Source organism: Rattus norvegicus, chromosome 10, assembly GCF_036323735.1.
Source record: "Rattus norvegicus strain BN/NHsdMcwi chromosome 10, GRCr8, whole genome shotgun sequence".
Classification (NCBI taxonomy): domain Eukaryota; kingdom Metazoa; phylum Chordata; class Mammalia; order Rodentia; family Muridae; genus Rattus; species Rattus norvegicus.
In genome coordinates, this window is record NC_086028.1 from 80610622 (window position 1) to 80637351 (window position 26730).

Consider the following 26730-nt stretch of genomic DNA (forward strand, 5'->3'; position numbering starts at 1 on the left):
GGCAGGAGCTGCAGGGATGAGGTGGTGCAGGCGGAGGGGTTCTGGGTGACAGCCGAGCAGAGCCTGCAGATGGTGGGAGGAGGACCAGGATGATGTCAGCGACGACGGAGGCTGAGAACTGGAGCAGATGGACATTCGCCGAGAATCCCAAAGGTGTAGAGTACCTGGATGGAAATACCCAGTCTTAGAGCCAGCAATATCCTATCGGTCTTCGAACTATGCTGCGGCGACTGGCTCCCACGGGTGAAGAAGGGGTAAACCCTAGCCAAGAACGTCCTGGGGTCTGGTTCCTGGACTGTAGTGTGACCCCTCGACATGGTTCATGGAGATTGGCTTCTTTACAATAATATGTAATTTCCAATAAAGCATAAGAAAAAAAAAAGTAGTGCATGAGTTAGTTCAGCATTTAAGAGGTGAAGTAGGTGGTAGAGCGCTTGCCTAGGAAGCGCAAGGTCCTGGGTTCGGTCCCCAGCTCCGAAAAAAAGAACTAAAAAAAAAAAAAAAAAAAAAAGAGGTGAAGCAGGAAGATCAGGAGTTCAAGGTCACCCTCAACTACATAGTATACATTTCAGGCTAGCCTCAGGGAGCCCTTGTCTCATAATGTTTGTACTTGAATCAAAAAATGTCTGTGCAGTGTAATACAATACAGAGAATTCAATAGATGGGTGTATAAGAAAGGGGTCTATGGACCAGAGAGATGGCTCAGGGGTTAAGAGCACCAGTTGCTCTCCCAGAGGACACAGGTTTAATTCCCAACACCCACACTTGTCTATAACTCCAGTTCCAGAGGATCCAACACCCTCGAAGAAAGAAAAGGGGCTAGCTCATGGAATCTTCCTACACAGGTGTCCCTACCCTGTGAAAATCAGAGCCCTAGTCAGCCCCACACTTGTCCCATTCTCTCATTAGACAGGCCTACAAGAGCAAAATTCCTTCACAAAGCCTCTCTTACCATTGGACCCTCCCCAATCATACCTTCTACACACGTGACCCCTCACACCTGTATGCACACCTGGCATGGCCGACTCCCACAGGGTCCGTGCTTCTCAGCTACATCCCCCCATAGAGTCCAGAGTCACCTCGCTTTTCTTCACTAGTGTCCCAACACAGAGGTAAGGAACAGGGTGATATCTAGCCCTGATATTCAAAAGTGGGGTGGAGTTGACACTGGGTCCTGAGACTATAGGTGGAACACAGGTGGGCCCCAAGATGTTTTAAGAGGGCTCGATGTGCCAGACCTTTGCTACCATAGTTGGGAACCACTGTCTTTTATCAACATCACTTTCACCATACACCTCTAGTCTTTGCCACCCCTACCCCCACCCCACCCCTGTTACATGGTGTTTCTCCACATGTGGGTCCACCTCTGCAGGCTGGGGCAAATCCTACTTCTTTTAGTAACATCCTTTCTTCCTCCTGTAAAAGAGCAGCTCCCATTGGCAGGGACCAGACTACTCTGAGCATCTCTGTGCCCCGATACCCAGCACAGAACTCACAGAGTTCCTCCTGCTTCGGTCTCTCAGTGCTGGCACACACAACTAACTCTGAATGGGGTAGAGGGGTGTTAACGAAAAAATTGGTAACAGTAAGGAGTTTCTGAACATGCAGTGACCAAAAGTTCTTTTGAATTCATGAGCTGAGGCATTTCTGGCTGGACTGGCCTGTGTGTCGCACAAGTCCTCTGTTGTGTATGTGTCAGTGCCTTATATCAGCTTGGGTGTGCTGTCTGGTTGGTGGCTCAGTGTCTGAGAGATCTCAGGGGTTCCGGAGAGTTGAGACTGCTGGTCTTCCTTGGGGTCACCCTCCTCAGCTTCTTCCAGCCTTTCCCTAATTCAACCACAGGGATACCCAACTTCAGTCCAATGGTTGGGTGTAAGTATCTGTGTCTGTCTCACTCGGCTGTTTGTTAGGCCTCTCAGAAGGCAGCCATGTAGGCTCCTGTCTGTAAGCACACCATAGCTTCAGTAATAGTGTCAGGCCTTGGAGCCTTCCCTTGAGAGGTGGACCTGCCACTGGATCTCCTTTCCCTCAGTCTCTTCTCCATTTTTGTCCCTGGAGTTCTTTTAGACAGGGACAATTCTGGGTCAGAGTTTTTGACTGTGGCAACCCCATCCCTCCACTTGATGCCCTGTCTTCTGGAAGTTCTCTCTCCCCACTGTTGGGCATTTCACTGAGGTCCCTCCCTTTGAGTCCTGAGCATCTCTCACCTCCCAGGTCTCTGGTACTTTTTAGAGAGTCCCCCCACCTCTCACTCCCACCCTGAGGTTGCATATTTCCATTTCTGCTGGCCTTCAGGGCTTCTCTCCTGTTCGCCGCCCCCCCCCCCATACCTGATCATGTTCCCCTTCTCCATCCTCCCCCAACCAGGTCCCTCCCTCGGCCTCCTATGATTATTTTCTTCTCCCTCCCAAGTGGAATTGAGGCATCCCTACTTGGGCCCCTTGGCTTGTTAACCTTCTTGAGTTCTGTGGATTGTATCCTAGGTAGTCTGTACTTTTTGGCTAATACCCACTTATCAGTGAGGATATATCATGTGAGTCCCTTTGGGTCTGAGTTACCTCACTCAGGATGGTATTTTCTAGTTTCATCCATTTGCCTGCAAAACCCATGATTCTTTTTTTTTCTTAAAGATTTATTTATTTTATTTATATAAGTACACTGTAGCTGTCCTCAGACACACCAGAAGAGGGCATCAGATCACATTACAGATGGTTGTGAGCCACCATGTGGTTGCTGGGATTTGAACTCAGGACCTCTGGAAGAGCAGTCAGTGCTCTTAACCGCTGAGCCATCTCTCCAGTCCCATGATTCTTTTTTTTTTTTTTTTTTTTTTGTTCTTTTTTTCGGAGCTGGGGACCGAACCCAGGGCCTTGCGCTTCCTAGGTAAGCACTCTACCACTGAGCTAAATCCCCAGCCCCCAGTCCCATGATTCTTAATAGTTGAATAGTATTCTGTTGTGAATGAACCACATTTTCTGTATCCATTCTTTGTTGGACATCTGGGTTGCTTCCAGCTTCCGGCTACTACAAATAAGGTTGCTATGAACATAGTGGAGCACGTGACTCAGTAGGAGAAGATGTGCCTAACCCTCTTGAGGCCCCAGGGAGTGGGGAGGCCTGATGGGGGAACATCCTCTTGGAGACAGGGGGAGGAGGAATGGGATAAGGAACTATGGGAGGGGGGACTGAGAGAGGGGCAGCAGCTGGACTGTAAATAAAAAAGAATAATAATAAAAAGATTGCTGTGTATCTCAGTCAGGGTTTCTATTCCTGCATAAACACTATGACCCAAGAAGCAAGCTGGGGAGGAAAGGGTTTATTCAGCTTACACTTCCACATTGCTGTTCATCACCAAAGGACGTCAGGACTGGAACTCAAGCAGGTCAGGAAGCAGGAGCTGATGCAGAGGCATCAGGGATGGAGGGATGTTACTTACTGGCTTGCTTGCCTGGCTTGCTCAGTTTGCTCTCTTATAGAACACAAGGCTACCAGCCCAGGGACGGCACCACCCACAATGGGCTGGGTCCTCCCACCCTTGATCACTAGTGAGAAAATGCCTTACAGCTGGATCTCATGGAGGCATTTCCTCAAGGAAGGCTCCTTTCTCTGTGATAACTCCAGCTTGTGTCAAGTTGACACACAAAGCCAGCCAGTACACTGTTTGAGTTGCTTTTCGAAAATTTATTCGGCCTGGAGAGATGGCTCAGCGGTTAAGAGCACTGACTGCTCCTCCAGAGGTCCTGAGTTCAATTCCCAGCTACCACATGGTGGCTCACAACCATCTGTAATGAATACAATTCCCTCTTCTGCTGTGTCTCAAGACAGTGACAATGTACTCACATTAAATGAACAAATCTTTAAAAAAAATTTAAAAAATTATTCCCAGTGCTTGGGAGTCTGAGGTAGGTGGATCTCTGTGAGTTCGAGACCACCCTGGTCTACAGAGTAAGTTCCAGGACAGCCAGGGCTACACAGGGAAACCTGTCTCGAACCCCCCAATCCAGACTCCTGCCACATCACCAAAAGGAAAATTCAAGGCCAGGAGTGCTGACACAAGCCTTTAATCTCAGCACTTGGGAAGCAGAGACAGGTGGATCTCTGTGAGTTTGAGGCCAACATGACTTAAATGGCAAGTTCCAGGGCAGCCAGGATGCAGAGTGACACCTTGTCCCAAAAGTAACATTTAGAGAAGAGAGCTTAAAAGTTAAGAGTCCTGCTTGCTCTTAGGACCTGGGTTCAAGTCCCAGCACCCACATGGTAGCTCACAACTGTCTGTAGGCTCATCTACAGAGCAAGTTTCAGGACAGCCAGGGCTACACAGAGAAACTTTGTTTTGCAAACGAATGAATACTTTTGACATTTTGTGCTATGTATTTATGCAAAGCAACGTTCTCATCACTAATTGCTGTAAATAAATATCAATCAACTCTAAAAACGTTTGCGGATGCTCTATATCCTGCAGTATAAAATAAGCAGCCGACATTTAATTGTTTAATTTATCGCGATTAGTGTGTGTGACGTGTAGGTGCAAATGCCCAAATATCATGATACAAGCGTGGTGGTCAAAGGACAGCTTTTTAAAAATTTGTTTTCACTCTTTTATGTTTCTTTCTATTAGATTTATTTATTTTATTATTTTACATGTATGAGTGTTTTGCCTGCATGTATGTCTGTGCACCTCATGTTTGTCTGGTGCCTGTTACTGGCCATATGTGTGCTGGGAATCCAACCCAGGTCCTCTAGAATAGCAAAAAATGTGTTCTTAACTGATGAGCCTATACATGTGTCTACGCACTGTGTCGGATGTCTATGGAGAGTGCAAGAGGAAATCAGCTTCCTTGGAACTGGAGTTATAGAGGGCTGGGAGCTGTCACGTGAGTGCCGGGTGGTTTGGGATAACATCAAGTACTCTTAACTGCTGAGCCATCTTCCCCACCCCTAAAAAACTGTCTTTGTGGCTGATTATCACTAACTTTTAGTTGTATTCCTATTTTATATACCCAGGATTATGTTAAAAATTTCCCAGGTGAAAGGGGGTCTTGAGGAAAAGAAGTTTCCGGAAGTTTTGTAGAAGTTTAAATGACGTGAGATCCAGGGCCGCAGCACAGTGCCTGGCACATCACAAGTTTGAGAAAGCAAGGCAGCTTTCACAATCCATCCGCCCCCAGCTCTGCTGCGGGAGCTAGTGAGCATGTCAGCCTCATCTGCGCTGTCCGCCCCGTCTGTCTTCCGTCTACCTTGCTGCCTCTACCTCTTTGGCTACCTGCCAGCCTCCTGCTACCCCCTCCCTCCCCTTTTCCCATAGCTGCAAGACCAAGCCCTTATTTTCTGCAAGGGTCCCCCTCTGCCTTCTGTCCTCGTCAACGAATCCCGGGATACTGCCGCCATCCTTAGAGACGAGACGGCAAATGGTCCAAGTAAGGCTCTTGACTCTCTGGAGTCTCCTCTGTGGTTTAAACCCCAGGCAAACGTCCTCAGCCCACAGGCTCAGACTATCAGTCCAGCACTGAGCGCTGATCCCCACGGAGGCTCTGCCTCAACCACCGATTCTTGCCCAGAAGGCCAGTTTACACCTGCAAACCTTGCTCTATGACAAAACAACTGCTTTCTCACACACGGCGGGCATGTGGGAAAGTACCTGCTCCTTGCCAGAGCAGGAGGGGCGCAGTGGGTTGAGGGGAAACAGAAGTTGCTGTGTGTTTCTCAGTGCCTAGGGACTAGTAGGGAAGGCCAGGCTGAACAGACAAAGCCAGATGTCTGTATATCCTGGGAGGCCTCCCGCCCTAGGGTTGGATGAAGAGGATCCAGGGAGAAGCTGGGTGGGAAAGACCTTTTAGGATCGGGAGCCCAGCAGGCAAGGGAGAGCAATATGGCGGCCCGCCTCCAAAGTCTGTGTGGCTCAAAGGAAAGTACAGTAGGAAGCCCACACACTGAGATAATAAATCGCTAAGTAAGCTCATGTGGGACATACCTGTAATTCCAGCGCTTGAGAGGCAGAGGCAGGAGGATCATGAGTTTGCAGTCACCTGGGGCTACATGGCAAGACCCTATCATAAAAATGAACGAACGAAAGGACGAACAGGTGAATGAGTGGTTAAATGACGTATGGACGGATGCTGGTTAGATTGGGACCTTCGTGCAATCCCCAGCATTTGGGGTGTAGAGGCAGGAAGATCAGAAGTTCACTGTCATCCTCCGCCACATAATAAGTTTGAGGACAGCCTGGGATAAGGAAGATCCTGTCCCAAAATAAAAAAAATAAAAGAAAATAAAATAAAGTAAATAAGATCAATTTGAAAAAGAAAAGGAAAAGAAAAACGTTGGATGTGGTGGCCCACACCTTTAGCCTCAGACCTATCAAGGCAGAGTCAGGTGGATTTCTGAGTCTGAGGCCAGCCTTGTCTACATAGCAAGACTCAAGTGAAATCTTATCTCAAAAAAACAAAACAAATAAATTAAAAATGTATGAAGACCGAATAGGGTCGACGAGTTGGCTCAGTGGGTAAAGGTGCTTACCACCAAGCCAGACGACCAGAGTCTGATCCCTGGAATCCATGGATCAGGAAGACAGAACCAGCTTCCATAAGTAGTCCTCCGAGCTCCATGCGTGTACCATGGCATGTACACACAAACATACATACAATAAATAAACAAACATAAAGAGAGAGATTTCTGGGTGTGGGTCTCAGAAATTAATACATAAGGCAAAATCTCCCTTCCCACCTTAACACTATTCCTTTATAACAACAAAAGTGTTTTAGTTGTGTAAAGCAAGCTGGGGGTTGATAGCACATGGCTTTAATTCCAGTTCTCAGGACAGAGAGGCAGGCGGATCTCTTAGTCTGAGGCCAGCCTGGTCTACAGAATGAGTTCCAGGACAGCCAGAGCTACACAGAGAAACACTTCAATAAACAAAAACAAAACCAATAACAACAAAAAAGGACAGCTTTGGGCTGGAGAGATGGCTCAGTGGTTAAGAGCACCCGACTGCTCTTCCAGAGGTCATGAGTTCAATTCCCAGCAACCACATGGTGGCTCACAACCATCTGTGAAGAGATCCGATTCCCTCTTCTGGTGTATCTGAAGACAGCTACAGTGTACTTACATATAATAAATGAATAAATCTAAAAAAAAAAAAAAAAAAAAAAGGACAGCTTTTCATTCAGCTTCCATTTCAGCACTTGCAAAATAAAATAAAATTGCTGGTAGTATTAAACCCGTATGTTTTTTGTTTCTCTGAGTCCCAAAGTCCCCATAGACTACCAAAGTATTCGGAATGGACGTAAACTGTAGGTGGGAGCGGTTTGCTCTACTGAATGGTGCTCCAAGCTCTTGGTCTGTGTGACATAAAGGGCCAGAGGGACAGGTGAACATTAACACGAGTCTTTATACTCACAATTTGATGGAAACTAAACACCAAAATTTTAAGTTTTTCTTTAGTAAGTTAATTTATTTTTACATTTTAAAATTATTATTATCATTTTGCATTTTATTTACTGTGTATGGGATAATTCATGTGTGTGCCACAGCACAAGAGTGGAGGTCTGGGGCGGGGGTGGGGGTGGGGGTGGTGGTGGTGGTGGTGGTGGAAAGAGTGGAGGTCGGAAGTGGGGTTTTCCTCTTTCAGTCTCCGGCCACCACAGGGAGAGGAGCTGCCACTAGGGCTTTGCATCTGCAATGGATGGTCATTCGGAACTGCTCCAGTTTCTTGATCAAGAGGAATAAGCAGACGTTCAGCACTGAGCCCAGTAATCTGAAGGCCTGCAACTCCTTCTGCTACAACAGGCGAATTCTCTGCACAACCGACCGTGGGAGTGGAGCCTGCGGCTGACGGCAAAAGGGGTCGTGGTGGTTATGAAACGCAGATCGGGTCAGCAAAAACCTGCCATTTCTTAAGTGAGGAACACCATCAACAAGAGTGCTCCGGTGGGCTATCATGTGAATGCATCAGGCATGTGATCAGAAAGGACAAGGACCATCCTGATCTGCGCATGGCGGCCATCCACAGGGCCAGTGCCACCTTCCGAAGCCAGAAGCCCGAGTGATAAAGAGGAAACGGACCACCCCACCGAGAGCTTCTGAGCCCCACACCCCAGAAGCAATAAAGGGTCCATTGACTTTTTCAACCACCAAAAGAAGAAGAGGGGGAGAGGGGGAAGAGGGGAGGGAAGAGGAGGGGGAAGGGGGAGGGGGAGGAGAAGGAGGAAGAGGAAGAGGAAGAGAAAGAGGAAGGAGGGTCTTTTTTCCTTTCACTATGTGAGTCCCAAGTCTCAGGTCGACAGGCTGAGAAGCAACATCTTTTTTTTTTTTTTTTTTTTTTTTTTTTTTTGGTTCTTTCCCCCCCCCCCCCCCCCCCCCCCCGGAGCTGGGGACCGAACCCAGGGCCTTGCGCTTCCTAGGCAAGCGCTCTACCACTGAGCTAAATCCCCAACCCGGAGAAGCAACATCTTTACCCGCTGAGCCATCTCTCTGGCCTTATTTGCTTATTTTTTGAGACAGAGTCCCACTATGAAGCTCTGGCAGACCTGAAAGTTGTTAGGCAGACCAGCCCGGTCTTGAACTCACAAAGATCTGTCCTCCCAATCATAGTATTACAGACATGTGCCAACATGCCCAAGTCAAAGCACTGTGTTTTGTAAAAATATCTCCTGTATAATTAGATTCCCATGATTATAATTACAATTTTAGATTCGATCAAACATTTTTATATTTAGTCAAATTAATTTTATGTTTATTAGTTATAGTTTATGTTAAATTGGAATTCTTTAACATTTGTAAAGGATAAACACTTCTCATTGTTTTGAAGGGCAGAAAGTTCAAGGTCCTGGCACCAACAGATTCAGTGTCTTCATATGGGTTCTCTGCTGCATTAATGGAGCCTTCTGAACTCTCGTGTGCAAGAAGAGCTAAGTCAGAATATTCAACTCCATGAATATTTAGCTATATGAGAATTATGGCCTTACCTACTTTTTTAGTGGTTTTTCAAGACAGAGTTTCTCTGTGCAGCCCTGCTATCCTGGAACCCACTCTGTATATCAGGCTGGCCTTGAACTCAGAAATCTGACTGCTTCTGCCTCCTGAGTGCTGAGATTAAAGAACCCAGAAGTCTTAAAGTTGCTGGACAAGCATTTTCCTCCTACTTTTTTTTTTTTTTTTTTAAAGCACCAGAAAGTGAGCCGAGGGCTTTGTGCATACCAAGCACACACACTACCATTGAATTCCACCCCCACCCTATACTAGAGGATTTGGTTATGGGAGAATAAGTTGTGTTATTTTTTTTTTGGTTCTTTTTTTTTGGTTGTTGTGTTATTTTTAATATGATGATGATGATGGTGGTGGTGATGATGATGACGATGACGACGACAACGACAATGACGACAACAACCCAGGGTCTGGAAACATCTTACATTTGCCTAGCATCCACAAGGCCATGGGTTCAGTACCCAGTACCATATAAAACTGGGTGTGGCACACATCTGTGATCCCAGCACTCAGGATGTAAAGACAGAAGGAGCAGAAGTCTGGGTTATCCTCAGTTACATGGGCAATTTAAGGCCTGCCCTAGATTTCTGTGATCTTGTCTCAAAAACCAAAAACGAAACACAAAAACGCCTGCCGTATTCCTGCTGTGTGGAAGGCTTGGTACACTCCACATTTCTTTCTTGCACGGGGTACAGAACGCACCCTATCAGCGACCCACACCTAGCCCACACACATTTCTACACCCCCTCCCCCGCCCCAGCACTTATATAAATTCCACATTCACTCTGGTGTGGAGACAGGGTTTCTTTTTACATATTAAAGACTCAAGAGTAAGAAGCCTTCGACTAGGGCTCTGTCTGTGTCAGATGTTTAGAGCTAAGAGTTGTGTGGTACACAGCATCCTGGGGCCTGGCCGGTCCAACTGCTCTTTGACACAGGCTGGTTCTGTGTGCTCCTGCTTGACAGAGCTAGGGCTCAGAGGACAGAGCTGCACCGAAGGGTTCTAAGCCGAGACACAGAGAGAGACAGGCGGAAAGGTGGAGACAGTCGTAGGGGAGACTGAGGAAGTAGTTTCTAGGTGAATAAAGGTAAAAGCCCCAACTAGACAAGAAGGGGAGAGTGTAGGAACCTTCCATCCAAAGCTGGAACTAACATGGAGTGCCAGCCAATAATACCAATAAAATCAGAAAAATTGGGCTGGAGAGATGGCTCAGTGGTTAAGAGCACTGGTTGCTCTTCCAGAGGTCCTGAGTTCAATTCCCAGGGACCACATGGTGGCTCACAACCATCTGTAATGGGATTGGATGCCCTCTTCTGGTGTGTCTGAAGACAGCAACAATGTATCCTATACCTGAAATAAATAAATAATTCTTTAAAATAAAAATCAGAAAAATTCAGTATCAAAGAGGTACCTGAGATGGACCCAGCCTTAAGCAGTCTGAGCCAGGTACTAACAAGAGACACACTCTCATGGAGAGCTGCACTTTTAAATGCAGAGGCTTAGCTCTGAGTTCGACCTCAGGAAGCCCTACTAGGGAATGGGTATACGTGAAGACCAGCTGGTGCCAGAAAGGAGCACCCAGTCTCAGAAGCCATCCCCAGAAAGAGCCTGCTTGGTTTGTGGCCCAGTGCCTCGCTGCTCTTCAGGCTGGACAAGATGACCTCACAGAGAGCGCTTCCAAGTTCAAGCTCCTTGCCCTGATCCCAAGGGCTAGAACTCCACCCGGGCATCCTCCAACTCCATGTCTACACCTGGCAGCCCTTGCAGATGGTTATCTCCCCTCCCCCACCCCACGCCTCCACTCGGCCCGCCTGTCCGTCTGCCAACAGCCCCACTCTTGGCCTTTCATCTCGTGCCACGGCAGCCGGCCACGATGCTGTGCCCATCCCCCACCAGCCAGCAACACAGCTTCTCCTGGGCTTAGGCCCCACAGCAGCTGGAGACCAGGGTCCCTCACAGTGTCACATACATCCACAACTTGAGCTGACCTCCCCATCCACCCCCAAACCCCATTGTCCTTTGCTCCTGGGCTTCCCTACCAAGGAGAAGGCTTGACAGGGGGGACAGAAGTGGCCAGGGATAGCAGCACTGTCTTTGGCAGAGGCAGGCCTAAGACAAGATGAGGATGAGTGGCCAGTGATAAGTCAAGATGACCATCTCCTTGGGTGGATGGATTGTCACCAAGGCACTGTCCTCTCCTGGCCTCGGTCTAATTCCCAGGGCCTTGGGGAAAGTGCAGAATGAGATACTTGTGGTAGAGAGGCCCAAGAGAAACCCTCAGTAACAGGGCTGTGGCGCTGCTCTGGGAGGCCAGGTGAGAGGAAGTGTACCATACCATGGTGAGGGGGGAAGACTTCAGAGACAGCTCACAGTTGCCCTCTAGGGCTCTCTGAGGAACACTTGATGGGTGAGGCCAAAAGAGCTAAGCCTCCTGCTGTTGCTGGGGATGAGGGTAGGCCTATTTGGGCATGCCCTTGTTGCAGCTAAAAAGCACAAAGTCCCATCCAGCAGAGAAGGGCTGAGGCTCTGTCCAGAGATGCCACTCACGCATGCACGCACGCACCCATGCACGCACACTCACTCCTCACACATCCAACGGGGTCTGGCCAAAGTCCTTCAGGGTCCAGGCTGAGACGGGTGAGCATCTGTAACTCCCAACAGCAATCTTCTGCTCCCTCCTGCTTGCACTGCCACTGTGTGTGTGTGGGTGGGGGGGGGGTCCCAGCCTCCTACTAGGTAGAGACAGCTGACTTTCCTGAAACCTTAACCTCTTCTTCACTCAACCCCAGTACCAAGTACCTATTCTGTCCCCAAAGCTCTGGGGCAATCAGGGGTATCCCTGTCAGCACCCAGTAAGGGACAGAAACATGGACAGCTGGGAGGGGTGGCTCCTGGGGGGGGGGTGGCTGCGTGAGGAAGCACGGTGTGAACCAAGTGCAGGATCGCTTGGATGGGTACCACCAGGTGAAGGCAAGCATGATATCTTCGTGCTGCAGATGAAGAAGAAGGAGGTTGGCCCAAGGTACTGGCTACTACAACCAGAGACCCACACTCTGGTGCCCAAGACAGAGAAAATGATCTCTGGGCAGGAGAGACTTGGCAAAAAGGGATGAGGCGGGATCCATACTGTCTTACATGTTTTCTTTCCTGTTGAACCTCATATAGAATATACCCATAGGGGCTGAAGAGATGGCTCAGCAGTTAAAAGCACTGGCTGCTCTTCCAGAGGACACAGGTTAAGTTCCCAGCACCCACAGGGTGGCTCACAACCGTCTATTCTTTCAGTCCAGGGAATCTGATGACATGGAAGCGATGTGCTAACATATGTACAGGCATAAACACCCGTACACATACAATAAAACTGAAGTTAAAAAAAAAGTATATCCTCGTATGTCTTCTGGCATTTAAAAGGGTCATAATGGTACAATTCAAACGAAGTGTTGAGGTTCGTTAATAGTGCGCCAAACTTTGCTTCTTAGCCGAGACAAATGGTACGAACTGATACAGAATGTAAAAACAAGAGGGATGGTGGTGGGCCTATGAAAATTCTTTGTTTGAAACTTTTATGTATGTCTAAAACCAAAGAATAGTGTTAAAAAAAACAAACTAGTAAGCACACACACACAAATCAGGTCTTACTCGAGGCGCTCCTGCTGGGAAAGTCGGTCACACTTCTGTGCCAGAGACTGTTGACGATGCCTGGTGAGGACGCCAAGAGGCCAACGGCATTCAAGCAGGTCACTAGACAGGTACAGCCTGGCCACTGGGCATCAGGAAGGTCTGCCCTGGTGGGTCAAGGACATGCTGGGCTAATGACAGGCTTCACTGATAAGCAGCCTATGCAATGTGGTGTGACTGTGTTACGGCAGTCACGCTCGGGCGCTGTGATGGCATGAATAAAGGGACCTGACTCAGACTAAAGGGAGAAGACATTTCGAGTTCCAAACAGGAGGGGGGGACGAGGGACTTATTTTCTCTCTTCCTTCTCTCTTCTCCCTCCCCTTCTCTGCTTCCTCCCTCCCCTGCTAGAGACAAAATCTTGTATAGACCAAACTCGGTTCACCAAGTAGCTTCAAACGATCTCCACCAGCTCCTGATTCTCCTGCTTCAACCTCTCAAGTGCTAGGATTAAAGGGTTGGGACATTTGCTGGGCTGAAATGAGTGCTTTCTAAAGCAAGTCTGTCCATGGACTCAGTTCCTTCTGACTGGGGATGTTGAGCACAGTGGCAGTGCAGGCTGAGGGCAGGACACGGAGCTTGGAGGAGTCAGTTGGCAGTCCCGACTCCTTACTCATTGTGTCCTTGAGCAAGCCACTCACTCTTTCGGCCTCAGTTTCCTCATCCGTAAAATGGAGCCCTATCGCTCCCATCAGCCCGGCTTGCCTCCCAGAGTTGCAAGCGTCACATGAGACAATCATCGCAAGAGGGCCTGGCGTGGGGCAGAATCACCTTGGAAAAATGAGCAGGGCTATCAGGTTGCTGAGTGGCTGTCACACCCTGTTCTGGCCATGAGGAGTCCCGGATGGAGATCTCCCAGGAGCAGTTGCCTAAGCAAGGCCCTCCCTAGGAGCCCAAGATTGTTGGGGGGGGGCAGATGCCAGGCCCTCCCTGAGCCTTTAGGAGATAGGCCAGAGTCCCCCCTCCGTGGGTGAGGGCTGCCAGCGGGAGGCCTGGGAGAGTGGGCCGCCTAGGCTGGGAAGATGCTGGGGTAGAAATGGAGGTGCCTGTGAGGGCCCAAGCCCAGGGGGGAAAAAATTCTTACTGGAGCTGTATAATTAGAATCCTATTAAGCGGCGCCTGGCAGTCTCCCACCAACCCCCTCCGAGGCTCCTGCGAACCTCACAGCACTGTAGCACCCTGCTCTCCAGGCTCTTGCTGAGGCTGCTGGCTTGGGAAGAGCTGGGAGCCAGGCTAGCCAAGAGCAGAGCCAGGGATGAGCAGGGAAGTGGGGGGGCTCAATGTATCCAGCTCCAGTTCTGGCCCCAGGTCTGAATCTGGGCCCCGTACCCCTGCCACCCTTCCTTTTGCTCGGTGAGGAATGACCGTCCTCCATGACCCTTCCAGGCTCAGGACTAAGGTTTTCTGGCTTCCCAATGTCTCTCCTCCATGTCTCTCCCAGGCTGCCAGCTAGCTTCTTAGCCTCAAGCAACACCCAAGGCCCCCTGCTCTCCGGCACCAGTTGGAGGCTGGCATTGGGCAGAGTTGGGTGGGCAGAGTTTAGGTAGTGAGATCTGTCTAAAGTAGGTACTGGACTACCTTCTCTTCCTATCCCAGTCTCCTCTTCCATGCAAGCTTCCAAGACCCCCCTCTCCCTCACACGTCTGCTTTCTGTGCCTCACTCTCAGGTTGCGCTCAGGTCACACGCACGTTGTTGTCCTCATGTGTGAGTTTCACAGCTCAGCTGATTGGTCTCCTCTCTGAAGGGGCTCTGTCCAAAGTCATGCTGTCAAAATGGCTGACTTGTGAAAAAGAAGGGGTTCCCAGCCATCCCCTCCAGGGGCCTGGAGAAAAGCCCCAGAAACCATTACAATGGGGGAGGACTGAAGGCTGGAAAACCAGAAACTTTGCAGGTTAATTCCCTACTTCAGCCTCAGCTCCTGCTTCTGGCTCTGCCCCTGTGGGTAATTCTTTAATTCCCTATGGGGGTCACAGGGACCTGATGCCAGACCCATGGCTTCAGAGAGATAATCAGGAATAGTGACCTTGAACCTCAGCTCCCGAAGGGAACCTGGCTCTGAGATTTTGGTTTTCTTCCTGGGTCACTTGGTTGGAGCCACTCAGGGGCTTTTGGGCTGCCTGGAGTCTTTCTCGTCAACCCAAACTTCCCAGGATCAGGCTTCATCCCTCTCTTCCTCTTTGCTTTTAAACCTTTCCTGCTAGCCTGCCATCTCAAATGCTGATGAGTCAGGGGTTCAAGACGGAGCCCTGCCGCTAACCTTCATGTGACCTTGGCCACACAGTCACCCTCTCTGGAACACCCTCTTTCCTTTCAGCTGGACTTAGCTCCTTCCACCTTTGTCCCTTCCACTTCCCAGTGAGCCTGTCCTCACGCACACTGCTTTGTGCCAGCGTCCCTCCCAACCCTTCTTGGTCATTTCATCCAAGGAGTTCTCACAGGGCTCGTGCTGTGTGATAGGCCCAGCTCTGTGTCAGGTCAGAGGATCGCAAAGACAAACCAGGGTCTCTGGTCATCGCAGTGGCAGAGAGATAGGAGCAGAGGTTAAAGCGGCAGAGGCTAACAAGTGACTTGTACACATTGGCACATTGGACATCAGTGCACTGAAGAGGTGCAGGGCTCTCTCGGGGACTAAACACACTTCTGAGCATTTGTTCCATTCAGAAGGCTCTTCGGAGCCTGGGGTCACTGAGGTTCAGGAAGGGGAGGCACCTCACCTTGAACCAGTAGCACAGACATTTCAGGGGGAACAATGGCTACCTTGTGAGCCCGGTCCAAACTGCACCTGCTTGGGGGCTAGGAACATTCCACAGTTCCCTGGAATAGGGGCAGCTAAGGAAGCTGGAGCTATGCAAAGTTGAGGCCTGCCACCTCTATCCTCTTGGTCTCAAGGAGTCTCTGTCTAAAGCTCCATGGAGAGTTGGCTAGGAGCTCAGACACAGTAGCTGAAGGTACAGCAGCTAGGTCCCAGGGAACACACAAGCTCATTCCTGAAGATGTGGAGGAAGGGGGATTCCTGTCAGCAGCAGGGGCTCCATGTTCTACATGGAGGACATAGTAATCTACTCTGGGTAGACCTACAGGAGTTCTACTTACTACAGACTCTGAGACAGAGCACCTTCACACTGTGGAAACCCCTGGAGGAGAGAGAGGCTTCACAAATGGTAAAGACACCCACTGAGGGCCTTCCTGCTATCTGCTGGCACATCTGACATTCTGCAGGGTCCTTCCCAAGACACATCAGAGACACATCTGCCTCCTCTGGAACAAGGATAAGGAGTTACCATACCACGGGGACAGATGGATGGACGGACTCCAAAGAGACTGATCTTGTCCTAAAAAAGCATGCCAAGGAGCCAGCATGGGACAGAGGGACAGTAGGTGGGAGGAAGACTCTAGGTTCAGGCTCCCTACCTCTCTGTACTCTCCCAAAGCCCTCCCCTACCTCAGATCTCAGTGAGCCTTTACCACTGCAGGGAGCAAGGCACAACAGTGGCAGGCCGCACACCTGGTCCAAAGCTGCAAGTGATGTCACTGCCAGCTTTCCCGGATGTGGGATCTTCCTATAATGACAGACAAAGTCCACAGGCCTTTCATTCCATGCTGGGAACAATGTGGAGGGGGAACCCTCAGGGGTGCTTGCCAGAAACATTCCTCCATCCTGGAGTGGAGATTGAACGGTGTAGCAACTGGCGACTGAGATCACACCCTTCCCTCATGAAGGTTCAAAGTTCTTCTTCAAGTCTGTCTTCTATCCCTCAGGTTACAGCTGCAATCCTGTACACAATCATGGACGCACGAGAGCAAAACAAACCAAAAAAACAGTGGTCAGGTTAGTATGTTCCCCTTGTCATGGACCTGTGTATACGACCAGTCCTACAAGAGACATTTATCATGAGAAGGACTAAGGATGGAACTCAGTTAGCAGAGTGTTTGCTTGGCTGCTAGGAAGCCTAGGGTTTGAGTCCCAGTACCACAGAAACCAGACACTGTCTTGCAATGGCTATAATCAAAGCATGGAAGGTAGAGGCAAGAAAATCAGAAATCCCAGGTCACCTTCAGGTACTTGGTGAGCCTGGGCTACCTGAAACTCAGTCAAAAGAGGACGGGGGTATGGGGTGTGTGGGGGAGCGGGAGGGAAGTGAGGGGATTTACAGAGAGGCCAGCACTTTGAAAGGGGACAGCTGCACATCAGTGTGTTTCCTCCACAGAGCCACACACTCAGCATCTGCCCTCCCTCTCTACTCTCCAGTCTCCCAGGTTCTGTTTTTTGTTTTTTCCCCTACTAGGTTCATTGAGTGCTGCAGAGCCAGCCTTTCCCTCTGCACTGTACAAATCATACCCCTCACTCAGTTTCTCTGTCTGTAAAAGACCATTGTTCCTCCTTGTTGGGGGACATTCTAGAGCTCTCACACGGACCTCCAAGCCCCAGTCAGCTGAGTCAAGCAGGGTCAAGCAGCTGGCTCTACTCCCAGCCACAGAGGGACGCCTTCCCACGGAGGGCTGACACTCAGGGCTTCTCTAGTCCCCAGGGCAGGGCCGGCCAGCTGACAGCATCAGCTCAGAGCCCTCCAGAGTCTCATCAGAGTCAGCACTGCTTCCACCCCACCTCCCCCAGCCCCACTCAGGACACCGCATCACCAACACCTTCCCATCAAGGGCCCCTGGCAAGCAAATGCACAGGAGGGCGGGGGGTCCCTGCACTCCTCGAGTCTTATTACTACGCGCCACCGCCCCGACTCTAGAGTAATTGGGGGCCCGATTTGCATTTTGCTGTGTGTGATTTCTGAGAAGTTCTATGCTACCCTACAAAGCCAGGGGCTCCACACTCTACCAGGAGAGAAAGGAAAGGAAGAGCGTTGGAAGACACAGGAAGTGGGAGCTGAGAAAGGACACTGAGCCCCCCAAATCCTCCTAGGAAGGGGAGTCTTGGCAGGGTCCCCCTAACCTTGTGCCAGCCCTGGCTTATGAGCCAGGGTGGGGATGAAGGGGGTGAAGTCCTTTACCTCCCCAGCTCAGTTTCCTCATTTGTAAACTGGGGTTAATGACACTTAACGAGCGAGGGGGGTGGGGGGCATGTAATTAGCAGCTGCCAGCTCTGGGCTTTGAAGTGGGTGGAGGAGGGGACAACTGGGCAGGGTGTGGGCAGGACAGAGCTGGAGGTTCAGGGTGCTTGGCCTACAGGGAGAAGGTGGGAGAACCAGGGATTTTTTCCAATTTGGAGATCAAGAGCTGGGGTCACACACTTACGGGGGCTCTGGAGGGCAGGGGGCAGGGCATAGGGTCCAGAATCTGGGGCATAGATGTCTGTGGAGTTGAACTGAGGAGCCCACAAAAGGCCTGAGAAAGGAGCCAGCCCCCAGTTCTTCATCAACATATGTTCTTGTGGAGACAAGATACAGAAACGAGGTTCTTATGCAAGAAGCCTTACCGTCTTGTGTCCATTGACCCATAGCTAAGCGCACACAAGGCACATTGCCACAGACAAAGGCACTAACTGCCAGCCTAGAGACTCATGGGAGAGGACAGGCATGTCAAGAGAGGAGTTTATGGGGACTGAGACCAGGGAAGTGAGGACAGGAGGGAGGGAGCCACCACCTCCTCCACCCATGGCCTTTCCGCTTGCCCCACTACGTCAGGACTGAGTCACTGGGAGAGGCCACTGTCCAGCAGGGGTGGGAGGACCTTGGGGACCAAGGTCTGGACACTATCCCAGACCAAGCATCTGCATGGGGCACCTTTGGCCGGATTGGCGAAGACAGTGATACAGACTTGATCCAACCGTCCACAGTTCAGCCACCCACGCCTGATGGGTAGAGGCTTGGATGGGCCTGGGAGGCCCAAAAGGGCCTGTGATGGTCATGCAAATTGTCTGACATCCCACTGTCTCTGTGCAGGTGGAGCGAGGAACCGTCCATGATACACCAGACACATGGAGAGATCCTTCTCAGTGTCAAGCCACTTGTTCTCTACCCACTGGGCCTTGAGCAGGAACCAAGAACGTGCCCTCTCACTCTTATTGCGTGACTTCTGCTGTCCAGATCCTTCCGCACGTTCCCAGGAACACATTTGGAGGTGATTGGATTTGGCCATTTAGACAAAACAAGTGAAGGCTTTTTCCTATCTACTGGGTTCCAGGCACTATTTGATGCATGGGCCAGAAGCATGAACAGCCCTACTGGGCCCCCTCTCTAGCCAGAATGTGAGTATGGAGAAGGGACTAGAACTCTTCAGAAGGGTAAAAGGGGATGTTTCCAGAAGCAGCCTCAGAGGGCAAGGGAGGCTTTCAGTGGCCCAGGGGAGCTATGGGCAGAGCCTCTCTGCCTGTCATGAGTTGCACGGGCTGGGACTAGGAGACCACTTTCCCACTGGCCCCATTAAGCCTAGGGCTCGCCAGCTGCAGCATCTGGAACAAGTGACATGGATTCTTCCTGTCCTCCCTGCCTCCACCCCCCAGTGTGCAAGTACTGGGGAACACAGCAGGCCCTGGTCTGGGGAACTTGACACACAGACTTCTGTCTACTTCATAGACAGCTGTCAGGAGAACTGGGCATCCAGACATTAGAGCACTTTTGGAATGGGACTGGAGGAGGGAGGGGAGAGCCCTCATATTGGTGAGTTAAGGAATCCAGGGCTAGGCTGAGCCCTTGTCCTGTCCAGTTTTAAACACTCCAGCCTGTTGGGGACTTGGGACTATTTCTCTATGCGTATTACCCTCTGTCCTATTCAGTGTCCACTCTTCATGTCCCTGTGTCCCTGGATAGCTGCTACTGTCATCACACATGAATCCTTATGAATCTCAGGGGTAAATCTTGTTAAAAAACAAAAACAAAAACAAAACTCCAGTGCGAACCTCACAACCTGAATTCAGTCCTGGAAATCAATGCCACAGAGTTGATCTGTAGCTTCTAGACACATGACATCCCAGCATCCACACTTACACACACACACACACACACACACACACACACACACACACACACACCGTTAAAGCCTATAGGCCAGACAGAGTAGCATGTGTGTAATTTCTCCATCAGAAGCAGGAGAGTCATGGAGTTGGAGGCAAACTTTTCATCTTCATAAAGAGTTCCAGGCCAGCCTGGGCTATACAAGTGAGACTTTATCTAAAAAAGAAACCAACCTGGGGCTGGAGAGATGGCTCAGAGGTTAAGAGCTGCTCTGGCAGAGGACCAATGATCAGTCCCCAGCACCTATGTCAAGTGACTTGCAGCTGCCTTAACTCCAGCTCCAGGGCAACCATTGTCTCTGACCTCCAAGGCCACCTGCGCTCATGTGTTACCTACCTGCAGAACACACACCCCATACACAACAAAACGTAACTTAAAAAACCAACCAACCAAAAGACCATGTTAGGCTAAGTATAAAAACTAGAATACAGTTTTTATAAGAATAGATTTTTTTCAATGAAATTCTGTGATCAAAGCGAAAAGGTGAGACTGATAAGCTACACTGTGGCTAAGGAAGAAAACTGCCGTGTCCCTGGGATGTACACGGAAACATTGAGGGATGACCCTTGAATTGTTCAGGAGAGGGTGCATGGCTGGGGCTAGAGCACAGTGCCTGCTGTATCCCTAGTACCACATATACCACACACACACACACATACACCACATACACACACACATACATGCCACACACACATACACGCATACACACTCACACACACACCACACACACATACACACACATACACCACACACACATATACACACACCACACACACACATACACACACACATACACACACACATACACACATACACACACATACACACATACACACACATACACACATACACACACATACACACACATACACCACACACACACATATACACATACCACACACACACATACACACACATACACACATACACACATACACACATACACACACATACATGCCACACACACATACACACCACACACACATACACACTCACACACACACCACACACACAAACACACATATACATACACCACACACACACACATACACACACACATACACACATACACACACACATACACACACACATACACACACATACATGGCACACACACATACACGCATACACACTCACACACACACCACACACACACACACATACACATACACACACCACACACACACACATACACACACATACACACATACACACACATACACCACACACACACACCCCAACAGTAAAATAAGAGTGTGAGAGAGGGGCATGGTGATGCACATCTGTAATCCTGGCACTTGGGAGGTGGAAGCAGGAGAATCAGGAGTTCAAGGCCAGCCTGAGCTCAGTGAGACTCTGTGCCCAAACACCAAGGAACAGTCAACGAGACTAGATACGGATATCAAAACATGGATCATCTGGGTAGAGAAACAAGGCCAGTCCGTACTATTTCACAGTTGCGGCTTTTGAAGTCATACACAGCTAGAAATAAAAAGAATGGTTGGTCTGTTCCTGGTGGCTGAAATTGACTTCCTCTTCCTCCTCCTCCTTCCTCAGCATCTCGTCCCAGTACACACATGGTTGTCATTTTTTGTGTCTTTTTTTTTATCCATAGACCCCTGTGGTGATGGTTATTTTCACACCATCTTCCTGTCTCTCATCTGTCTCAACATTTGCACTCACTCATTCATTCGTTTACTTGTTCACTCACTCACTCACTCATTCATTCCACACATACATGGGCAAGCCCTCCTCATCACACATGACATACCCTAGAGAGACAAAAAGGTTGACTGACAGCCTTAGTGATTATGAGTGGCTTTCCCCCAGTGTCCCTGATTCCTTAACATTGACCTCAGTGGGGGGGGGGGGTACAATTTTCCTCTTCAGGTCTCTGGGCCTCTCAGTGGGGTGAAGACTGGTCCTTTGTCACAAGACTTGGATGACTTCTCCCTTTACTCTTGGAGCATGTACACGTTTCTGAAACCCAGGCCATGGCTAATGCTAGCAGGGCCAGCTGGGCTGTGAGCCAAGCAGCCCTCCCAAGAAAGGGTTGTCTCTTCTTTTCTCACTTTCTGACCCCTTCTATTTCCCCTGGGCTTGGCCATGGGCCTATCATCCTTGGCTTGTAGAGGTGACATCACCAGGGCTCTCCAACAAGCACACACACCCCAGAGAAGCAGGGATTCCTCTGCATCTCACCATCTCTCCTCTCCAACATCAAAGGCCCAGGCAGTGGCAGTGTGTCCCTCCTCCCGGCCCCCAGGGGTAATCAGAGCCCGGAATGTGTAAGCTGGACCGACAAATAAATAAATACCAAAGCACGCGGAGCCTCCCGCCCCTCGCTGCCACCCAGCACCCTGGGCTGGGACCTAGGCACAGGGCCAGCTCCTGACAAGGTCGAGGGGACCGCCTGGAGCTGGAGGTGTGTGTGAAGAGTTTCGTGTGGGCAGAGGTCTGGCTTATCCTAGGCAGCATCAAAAAGCCTGTGGTGGGGGTGCGTAGAGAAGCCCTGGGTGTGTGTGTAGGGGGGTGTCCTTCATCAGACGCCCCATCTCACAGGCTCATCCACCCCTCGATCTGTACCAGCCCAAAGCTAGCCTGCCTGTTTCAGTGGCTGCTTATTGAAGGGCCCCGTGTTAGGGAAGATGGTGGGCAGTGGCTGGGGTTTCCAGGATGGACCCAGATGACTCCCTTAAAGGATGGCAGTAAGTGAAAAGAGAGGAGAGGAGGAGAGGAAGGATAGAGAGAGAAGAGGGAGGAGGGAGATGATTGTGAAAAGGAAAGAGAAAAAGGAGAGGGAGAAGAGGAGGAAGAAGAAGAGGAGGAGGGAGAGAAGCTAATCTCACAAAAAGCAAGAAAGAACCCCGAGGAAAGTGGCTTTCTAGTTCCAGCTTATCTGCTGTGTGAATTTGGGGCAGCCACTAGCCTCTCTGGTCTTTAAGAGCACTGAAATGCCTCTTCTGATTTGCCTTTCTGAGGGGAGTAGAAAGGAGTAGAGAAGAGGCGCCCTTTGAAGAACTATGAATGGTCAGGTTCCCACGGGTTCTCCCTCACCAAGTAACAGACAACTTTGGTTTGGGCAATTCCAGGTGTAGACGCCAGGGCCTCACACAGACTAGGCAAACTCTGTGCTAGTGAAGGTGTGCCCCTTGTGGGTGTCCCCAGTGTCAGTAAGCACTAAGGACATGCTACACACTAAGAACATGCTACACACTAAGAACCACTCTTGAAATGGGGACCAAGCAATGGGGTGGTCTGGACCTCTTCGTCTTTTCTGTTTCATGTCGAATCCGGAGAAAGTCCAGAAACTCACTTCATACAAAAGTAAACCTACGCTGGATTCTGTTTCTGGGGCTCTGCCCATCTCTGTCCCTGGGCCTGGAGCAGAGCATACACCTCAGAGAGGCAGCATGTATCCCATCCCATCCCTTCACTGGCTGCCACAGCCTCAGGAGCACATTCCTCATAGAAGCAGAAGTCTCACGTAAATGCCTAACCCTCCATGTGTTACTGCCCCCTTTCCCAGATCCAGAAACTGAGGCACAGGTACAGGAAGTAACTTAACAATCTACATCAAGGTCAGGCTAGAGCTAGGACTTGCTCAATATACTTTATTCTCCAAGTCCTCAGGGTTTCAAAGCCTGGGACTTTTCCAGGTTTCACTTCCTAGAAGTTTTGTCTGTCTCAGGGCCTTTGTGTCCTCAGCTCTCACAGCTCCAAATGGATGCCCGCCATTTTGCAGAGGGTACTGAGCTTACACGCCCAGCTGACACAGAAGCAAGATGACAGACACACAGAGGCCCAGAATGTTCTATAGGCTCTGAAACCATACTCTAAACTGAGAACAGGTCTGGAACAGTTGGACAAAATGTTGGGAGAGCACAGGGAAGCTCTGAGGTCACAGTGCGGGGGTACCCTTCTGGGAGGGCTCCCCAGAGAAGTGGGTACCGGTCAGACTTTCTGCCCTGGGTGAAAGGGCTTAGGTGTGGTTCACATAAGCATGAGTCCAGCCAGCATCCACGGAGCAGCTCTCTGTACCATGTACCCAGCACCAAGAAGAGACGCTAGACTTTGTTTAACCTTAACAGGAGTCTAAAGGAAGGGGCTATGGTAACTGGCCCCACTTTACAGACAAAAGGGTTAAGTCACCTGCCCGAGACCACCTGGCCAGTGAGTGCCTCCTGCCCTGAGCAGAGCAGGGTAGGGTGGGTGATGGATGATGGATGGACGGACAGACGGATGGACCTACTCTTGCCATACTCCTAGGTCTGAGAGGCAATAAGCAAGAATGGCGAGTTAGGCCATCCAGATTCCCAAAGGAGGGGCACCTGACTATTTTTCTTACCCACTTTACTCATAATAAAACCGAAAATCATAACCACAGTCTACACAGCCCTTTAAACTCTGAGTTCAGACTCATCTACACCCTCTGTTCTCTCGTCCCACTTAAGCCCCAGTGGATTCCTCGACTTTCTTCAACACAGCAAAACCTCCCCACCTCCGACACCCCAGGGCCTTGGTACTTTCCACTGCCTGAGAACTCTTCTCCCAGCTCTCCACCTGCCTCTCTGCTTCTGTGACCGTCCAGGGAAGCAGGACTAAGCTTGTCATCAAGTACATCTCTCAGTCGCTTCCTGCCTCTCTACCCACCTTAATTTTGTGCCTCAGCTGTCATAACTAACACACACCCTGATACCCTGTCTATTGGTTTTGTTTTGGTTGGTTGGTTGGTTGGTTTTTGGTTTTTGGATTTTGTTTGTTTGTTTGTTTGTTTGTTTGTTTGTTTGTTTGTTTTTAAGATAGAGCTTCTGTGTAGCCCTGGCTGTACTGGAACTTGATTTGTAGATCAGGCTGACCTCAAATTCACAGAGGCCCTCCTGCCTCTGCCTTCTGAGCGCTGGGACTAAAGGTGTGCGCCATCACGCCTGGTTCTTATTTACTGGGTTTGATTTGCCTCCCCTACTCAAGAGCACAGACTCTGCAAAGGCAAGGAGAGTTTGGTGTTGATGGCCTAGCACTATGTCTTCTATACTTATGGGTGGATGGACGGATGGACGGATGGATAGACAGACAGATGGATAGTAGCTCTGGCTGGTCCTGAAAGGAAGGGCAGAATCTGCTTAGACACCCTCCATTGAGTTTATTTTTTAAAGAATATTTGTCCCATCTTTAACTATGTGGGGGTCGGGGGTGGGGGGAGAGGTGGTTTGCACATGCGTGCAGGGGTCCACAGAGGTCAGACAATTGTGGGCTGTCCAGTGTAGCTCCTGGGAACCAAACTCGGGCCTTCCGAAGAGCAGCAAGCACTTTTAACTACTGGCCCGGTAATTAAGCATGCCCCTCCCCAGTTGGGTTTAAGTGTGAATCAAATCCACAAGACAAAATGTCCCTTCTTCAAGAAGGCTTTCTTAAGGTTGTCCCTTCCTCAGCAAAAACCCAGATCCTCCAAACTGACCAATTGCCTTAAGGAGTAGGAACAGCTGTGCCTTCCTTGTGAACACGCCATCTCCCTTCACTATGATCTTCCCAGATGAGAGGAGGGGGCAACAGAGCCCAGGCCAACCTGCAGCCACCTCATCAAGGTGGTACCCAGCCAGGAGGCAGGAGGCGGTGCCCTGGCTTAAGGCATGAATGGAGCAGGAGGAGGATGAAAGGAGGCCAGTGCTCCCAGCCTAAGGAACAAAGGGACCCAGCAGGTGTGAGGGGCCTGGGGGCCACGAGGGCAGAAACTGGATCTGAATCAGGAGATCAGTGTCACCTGCAGCGGGGCTGGCTTCCATTAGCCTTCTTGGGTTGTCACTCGCTCTGAGGACAAAGCTCAGGCAGGAGGTCGGAGCAGGGTGGGGGAATCTTTTCTATTTCTATCTGCGTCCCAGCTTCCCCTTCCAAGAAGCAACCACGTATTTGGTTCTCATCAAGGTCAGAGCCGGGAAGAATGTGGAGAAGACAGCCTGACGCTGCACTTTTACACAGGAGACCCGTGAGACCTCCAGGGTACAGTGGCTTCCTGACTCACGTGACTAACCGCTGGCTGAGCCCACACCTGGCTCCAGGAGTTTTGGCTCTGGCCTCAGCTGGTAGGAAGTGATCTTTTTGTTACTTCGTTTGAGTCCAGGGTCTGGATAAATTACCCAGGCAGGCCTTGAACCCATAAGCTCAAGGGCTCCTCCTGCTTCAGTCTCCCCAGTACTGGGGGTGGGGGGTTACAGGTGCAGATACTGCACATGGTAGGAACTTATCTTTCTCTTTAATCTGTTCTACCTCCTAGCAGTCTATCCATGAGACGGTAACCAAGAGAGCTAGGACGGAACTGAACCTGGACAGTTCATAAAGGGAATTGCTTACAGTAGTCTCAGGGGCAGAAGGCTCTAGGCAGGGTCTCCCCAGACATTATGCTTTCCAAGTAAAGTGTTCCTCCTAAGACAGAGTGCTCCCAAAGGAAGGTGATCCCCAGCAGGGCGCTTCCTGAGGGCAGGGTCTCCTAGGACACAGTACTCCTGGGTCAGGGGTGTCATACAGGCAAAAGGGTCAGACAAACTGAGCCAGGTCAAGGGAAGGTCAAACTCCTAAGCATGCTGGCATGTGGAGGGGACACCTTGCTCCCACACAACAGCCCAGAGCCACCCTGAGTCCCACCCTTGCAGCAGCTGCTTTGCCCCAAGGAATGGAGGAACCCACTGGAGGAAGCCTGGAGACATAGGTGAAAGGGAGGTGCTGGCCAGGTAGGAGGGCAGGGAAAGAGGGAGAGGAAGAAGAGGAGGAGGAGGAGGAGGACAAAGCAGGCCTGTGTGGTACCTGGGACATTCCCAGTCTCTGCCTTGTCCCCTCCCTGATCCTTCTCTGAAAGGGGAGGGAACAATGCTCCCATTGAGGTCCATTTCCCTAGGGATAACATCTCTGTGTCCACCGGGACAGAAGCCAAGCAGGTGAGCCTTGTGGGGGCTGAAAGCCTGCTCTCCAAGCAGCAGGGGCAAGACCTCAGAGATGAGGCCAGGGGTCCCCAGGAGGGTGACTGGAGGAAGAGAGCCAAACTCTGCTTCTTGTTCTGAGGCCAGAGGAGGGGGCATTGAGAAAGAGAGCTGGGGGGTGGGGGGGTAAGG

At 50.3% G+C, this 26730-nt stretch overlaps 1 pseudogene; it reads left to right on the plus strand.

Annotated features, from left to right (window-relative positions):
• The first annotated feature begins 218 nt into the window (after positions 1 to 218).
• LOC120095345 (uncharacterized) overlaps positions 219 to 26730 on the plus strand; it is a 34466-nt pseudogene continuing 7954 nt past the window's right edge.